Genomic DNA, 6,740 nt, shown 5'->3' with positions numbered 1-6,740 from the left:
CCGTCATTCAACCGCTCCCCCCCCCCCCCCGCCTCCCCCCCCCCCCCCCCCCCGCCTCCTCTCCCCGGCGGATGGTCGATGGGAACCAATAGTGGAGCTTCACAACTGTTACGGTGTAGCAGGGGGACGAGTTTATACTTCGTGTCTTCTCGGATTATAACGTAAAGAGCCGAGTATTTTTTCGGACTACTGGGATGGTAACTACACCCTGTAGTTAATCACCGTCAGCGACGTCCCTTAAAAGCGTATCTTCGGTTGTAAAGGTTTTAAAGGATACGCCAGCACGTAGCTACACTCACTGTTTTCATCATGGAGGGGGGTGGTGTTACTGTCGTTTTACTTCCATCCAGCCATTAATGGTGTCTCTCTACACTTGACATTGTAAATCTTGGTCTTCCATCAGTGCTGAGAGTCTACTTTGGTTTAGACACAACGTCATTGTCTGTGATTGTAACGGCGGAGTATTTAGATATTAACAGCTACAAACAATCAAGTTACTTAAGTCGTTGCTCCTTTAATAACTTAAAACTGTGGTGCTGTTGTGCCTGCTTTAATCGTTTCCTGCCCCATGTACAGTACCTGATATTTCCTGTACATACTGTACCGGGAGTAAAAGGCTACTTCCAGGTTCCCGCCCATTTCTGGTCTAACGCTAGCTAAAAAACAGATGGAAAGTAACTAAACAGGCTATATTTTCACAAATACTTGTACTTTACTTGAGTGTTTCCAATTTGTGCGACTTTCACTTCTACTTCACTCCATTTCAAAGGAGAGTGTGGTTCTTCTTACTCCAGTGCAATTATTTGACATCTGTGGAAGTGAAAGAAGTATTTAGATTTTTACTAAAGTAAAAGCAACACAACTGTAAATATTCTTAATTACAAGTTAAAGTCCTGTATTCAATGTCTTCCTAGAGTGATCTATAGTTACTAGTTACTCATGCAGATTAAGATTGTAAAAAGCAAAACATATTCATCACATTTATACAATGTCATGTACTGTTATAGTATTAAACTACCCAAAAGTATATAAAAGAATAATAAATAAACCAAACAATAAGCGATAATAATTATATACTTTTAAGTAGAGTTCTAAATGGAAAAGTTTCACTTGTAATTGATTACTGGTGGAAGAAAATTGTAAAACTAAAATACTATAGCACAGAAGTGTTAGAAGTAAAATGTGCTTGAATATCAAAAGTAGCTACCCATGATACAGAAATCTCTATAATAATGCATTATATTTTATAAACCAATGATATGTGTGTAAAATCTCAATGTCCAAATATCTAACACATATCTATAGTTGTAATACAAAGGTAGTTGAGTAAAGAGTAAGATATAACCCTCTGAAATGTAGTGGAATGGAAGTATAAAGAAGTGTAAAATATAAATACTAAAGCAAATTATTAAGTATGAAGTACCTAAATTAAGTACCTCAAAACTGTACTTAAATGTACTGTTTGAGTAAATGAACTTCCTCTCTTTCCATCACTGTAACTGAGTATTTTATCACTGTGGTATTGCAACTTTCATTCAAATAAAATTTTCTTCCTTCACCACTGACAAAAGCACAACATTTTATAGGCTAAAATCAGGCTAGAATGATTATTTTGTTTCTGAACATGTAGGTCAACCGTAGAGTTTCCAAACAAAAGCTGCTCTTCCTCTACTGATTCATCCTTATGAGATTAGAGGGGTGGGGGCAGAGCGAGTCTCCAGGCAGAGATAATTAAAGGGAAAGAATTTCACACTTGAGCAGTGTTCTCAAGTGAGTGAGCAACAAAAACCTCTGCTAGAGGAAAAACTACATCACAATCCTCTTAGTATGGCCTATGTATACCATGTTAGGGTTACAACATGACAAGAAATTTTAACCGCAACATTTCAATCTAAATTATTATTTTTTTAATCTCATGTGTGTTTGGACACTATTTCTGCCTATTAACCAGTCCATTACATTCAATAAATAACCTCAAACAGGCAAGAACCCCTGTTTTCCCAGAGATCTACAATGGATTTTTAAAAATTCATCTGGCCACAGGAAAGAAAGTAACAGTAACAAGCGTTTACCACTAAGAGGAGCTACAGCCCTGTGTAAGGTATTGTTCAGGATTGCGAGCACAAGCGCAAGGTTGGAGGTCACCCAGTAGCTACATTCACTATAGTTAATCCTACAAAAGCTTTCCTAATATGTTCAAGGTTCAATTTATTCATGAATAAAATCATGAAAATCTCACCACCCCCATCCATATCAATCAGTGCTGACAAAACTATAAATAAACAATAGATAACATAACTATACTGAACAATAATTATATTCTATATTAATTTTTTAACTGTCAGTTAAAGAACCACTTCAAACCCCAGCATGAAAAACTAGAATTGGTACAATTAGTAAGTACAGAAGACCTCTGGGCAGGTGGCCTAACCCTTCTGTTTAATATAGTTTAAAAAGGCCTTGACCTAGCTGATTTCTGCTGCTTATAATTCAAGAGTTGTTTTGTGACTTTTTGCTGTCGGTGATCAGTCAGTGCCCCTGTTCTCTTATAATGGTGCCTAGGGTGTAGGCCAGCTGTTATTTCATTGTCATTATTTCAGTGATGTGTCCAACATTGACACCATTGAAACTCAAATGACTGAACTAAGGGGACCAATTTAAACTCATTCAATGTACATCTTCATATAAAGGAAAGTAGATTTATTGTGACTGAGTGATATTAACAACCAAAAACATGCTGGAGTATATACTGTAAATGCTGATTATGATCTAGTGTAGTCCTGCAGTCACACTGGAAGGTAAGCAACACTTATAGTATGGCATTTACATTTTCCAGTCACACCTTAGGGTTGTGTAATCTATGTGCGATGTGACACATTTTGTTGCTCATCATAAAACATTTGAGACATCTCAACATGTGATGTCTGTGTTTGTTGCCATAGTATCGCTATTTGATCCAGTCAAAAGAAATCCACTCTGTATTATTTTGTTAAATTAATCGTATACGTGAAAGAGCATTTAGCAACCCTTCCAAAAAAAAAGGTTAATATTACCATTTCCCATTTCACCTGGGTGGAATTCAACTAGATTCAACTGAATTCCACTTGTATGTTTATTTTCTGACAACCAGCCTACTCTTCCAACATTACATTATGATACTGCTCTGAAGTGGTGGAATGTGACACCTCATCATGAGATGGAGCTGCTTCATCATCACATGCCTATTTCCAATTAGCCCCTTGAGGAACAGCCTACATAAGATTGCATGGCCCATTCTGGCTCCGGGGGCAAAAATAGCAGTTCACACAACTTCACAGAGTCTGGTTACAAGACTACCAAAGGATTCCTTTTGAATGAAATGGGGGACAAAAGTGGGACACAGCCAATGGTAGTGCTTCCTGTTTAAATTGGAATACTTTAAATCCTCAGAGAGGTGTGGGTAGCAGAGGGAATAAGCATCTGAGAGAGGCCCACACATGTCTGAGTCTGAGAAATGAAGGCTGACTTAGTTGGTGAACATGAAAGTAGAGGACTAAACAGATGGAGGGGAATTCCTGCCTTATATGACTCTAATTTTATTGAGCAAACAAAAGTATCAGGTTTCAGTGAGAATTTGCAATGCTCTGGTGAAATTGTGTCGCCGTCTACAATCAAAAGGTTGATGGTGGTGAGATGTGCAGATTCCTTTTTCAGTAGCATGCTCAAACATGCTGCGATGGTGGGAGCGGGAATGCGCACTGGCAGCATAGTCATTATCTCGAGTAGTATGACTCACACCTCATTCAGCTTCCTTTATTCCTCTGGGGCCTAGGAATCACATTTTTTTGGAAAACTTCAGCACACAGGGCCTCTCATTGACAGGAGAAAATAATACAGAATGAACACTTTCTCCACAGTGATGTCGCCCACTTTTAAGTAAACTATTTAAAAGTTCAAATGTGAGCACTGTGGCATCATCAGTTAATGACGGCATGTTTGAAACTGAAGGCAAGCCTGTGAACTGAATCAGCGAACTGTATGTGCCTGCCTCCTTTGCTGTGCTTGGTTTCATGTGAGACGTGAGTTTAGACATTCATCCTGGAATGACCCAACTAGAGTGTTACTGAACAAACCGCTGCCCATTAGTCACTAACTGCCTCTACTATTGTCTATTACACACAAATTGTATGTATCACATAAGCTCTACCTTTTGTCCTTTTGTTTTTCTTTGTGCTACGTGATAAGGACATGGATCCTCAGAGCTAAAGTACCAGAGCGGAGGAACTATAAAGTCAATCTGAAAAAGAGGCTAGAGATAAGCTGAGCATTTCACACATTTGTCTGTTCGCCTCAGCCTTGTCCTCTTCCCTTATTTGAACAAGCGAGGAGTTCTTTTATACTCTGGTGAAATCCTCCTACACACAAGTATGTGCACTTCAAGTGGACATACATACAATTAAATACTTTTATATTATATTATTAATATGAAACTTTGCTCATTCAGAAAAGCAAGGTCAGATGTTTCAGCACTCAAGCATTATTACTGTCACAAATCCAAGAGTATAATAATATTGTACACTTACAGTTGGAGGTTAAAACGCCTCGTGGGAGAAACGGCCACATAAAGCTGTGTGATGAAATACCAAATAACTGCTACTGTGCTGGAAATGTTTGAAAAAAAAAGTTGTACTCAGAGTACCTGGAGACGGATTGTCTCGTTCAAGGAATGAATGAAGGTATGAATCTCATAAATCTGTGATAAGTCACAGCAACCTGTACCACCCAGTTGCAGATGGGTTGCTGAAACTTATCAGCTCCTGATGTTGTGGACAGGGGGAAAGACAGGGTGGAAGAGATGGTTGTCTCATGCAGCCAAAACAACCCAAAGCTTAAAGCTGAAAAAACAGTAGGGATGAGGGTAGACGTCATGAAAAAATCCCCTCTCTGTCACCCATTTATAGCCTTGGCTACAGAATATACACATTTCTGAATCTTCTGCTGGAATGTGTTACATTATAAATACATGGTTTTAATATATACATACTATTATCAGGCTTTTTATTGCCCACCAACCCAAAGTAAACAAGTCTGCAGTCATGCCAGTGGCTCTATGAGGCTATACACAACAGTGCTTTGAGCTAAATGCTAACATGCTCACAGTGACAATGTTAATCTGCTGATGTTTAGCAGGTATAATGTTCACTACATTCTCCATCTTATTTATCATATTTTGCGGGTGTCATAAACCAAAGTTTTGGACAAGTTGAAGTTTTGACTTGATATCATGGATGAATGTCTGTGTCAAATTTTCCAGTAGTTGTTGAGATATTATTCTAGAGGGAAAAAAAATCAGTGGATCACCAAAATGATTATTCAGTCATTCTTTTAGCATTGTGCTATTGTCTTCCAGCCTGGTCCCTCAACACAAAGGAACTCACTTAGCCAATAGCAAGACTAACAGAGCTTATAAAATCCATGTCACTCTTCCCCCTTGGCCGCACAACTGTACTGCATTTTCCCATTCTGATGCCTTAACTTGTCAGAACTACACAAATAACAGTCATTAGATTTTACTTTCTCTGGGCAACACTTACTGCTCCACTTCACACAACACAAGACAGCAGTGCATGTAGGTAAATTTCACATGCATATATCCCTGTGCTGGATTATAAAAACAATTATGTCCGGTTTTAACTCTTGTGTTGATTTTGTTGATTGTTTTCAGTTTTAATTGTAACATGATGGCCACCTCATGGTGGCACTATAAGAAAAGTCAGTGACTTGCTTTATCATCTGGGGACCATGAATGTCTGTGCCAAATTCTGTGGTCTGGATACTTTGGTCTGTAAAGAGGTCCAAAGGGGTGGATTGACCAACCAACAGTGACACATAGTCCCACGACGAACAATTTAAAAAATTCCTGGGAAATGTAATGATCAGGGGCCAACTTGCTCTAACATCTGTGCTCCCTTCAGTTTCATGTAGACATATGATCAGTTAAATAGACCAATCTGCCGCAAGAGGAGTAATTGTACTACTCCACTTTAGTTCATATTCTCGATGTCTGGCTCAAAGCAGCCCACCCAGCGTAGTAGATCACGGCTCTGTGTGTCATGTAGCCCCGAGGAAAAGATCGTTTGGATGTAACATGCCCTCCATGTGTATGACATGACATGAGTCAAGAACTTCAGCGTCGTGACTGATGTTTCTCACCCAAGGCACCACCTTTTTCTGAGCATTGCCACATGGTAAATGTCAGAGAACTTCAGCTTCTCCCTCAGAGGCAGTGAGCAACAAATTTAACAAAGAAGTTGTTGCAAAGAGCTTGTCTCTTCTTCTCAAATATCTCCCTGATGTTCCCTTTAAGCAGGCACATATGTTACAGATTTAGGCATGGGAGGGAATCTAAATTGTGACACGTTTACCAGAAAGCAAAATTCAGCTTTAGAGCTGTCATTTTATTTCAGCATGTTTGCAAAGTTGTAAATAGGCAAACAATGTGTTTTGAGATGCATATTACATGTGTAAAGCTGCATAGGCTACCCCTCAGCTATCCACTAAAATTAAGTGGGTCTAGAACTCAGTTTTTGTGTGTGACACTTTTTCTCATTTTGGATTCAGTCACGTTCAGTCTTAATCTGTACATCTGTACAACCATGCATGTACTGGACACACAATCTATAAATCTGCACACTGCATTTTCTCCCAATTACTGTAAGTACATAAAATCCAAATAAAACAGTACATAAATCTGCTCTGTA

This window comes from Seriola aureovittata, chromosome 8 (genome assembly GCF_021018895.1).
Source record: "Seriola aureovittata isolate HTS-2021-v1 ecotype China chromosome 8, ASM2101889v1, whole genome shotgun sequence".
Lineage (NCBI taxonomy): Eukaryota > Metazoa > Chordata > Actinopteri > Carangiformes > Carangidae > Seriola > Seriola aureovittata.
This window is presented reverse-complemented; position numbering follows the sequence as displayed.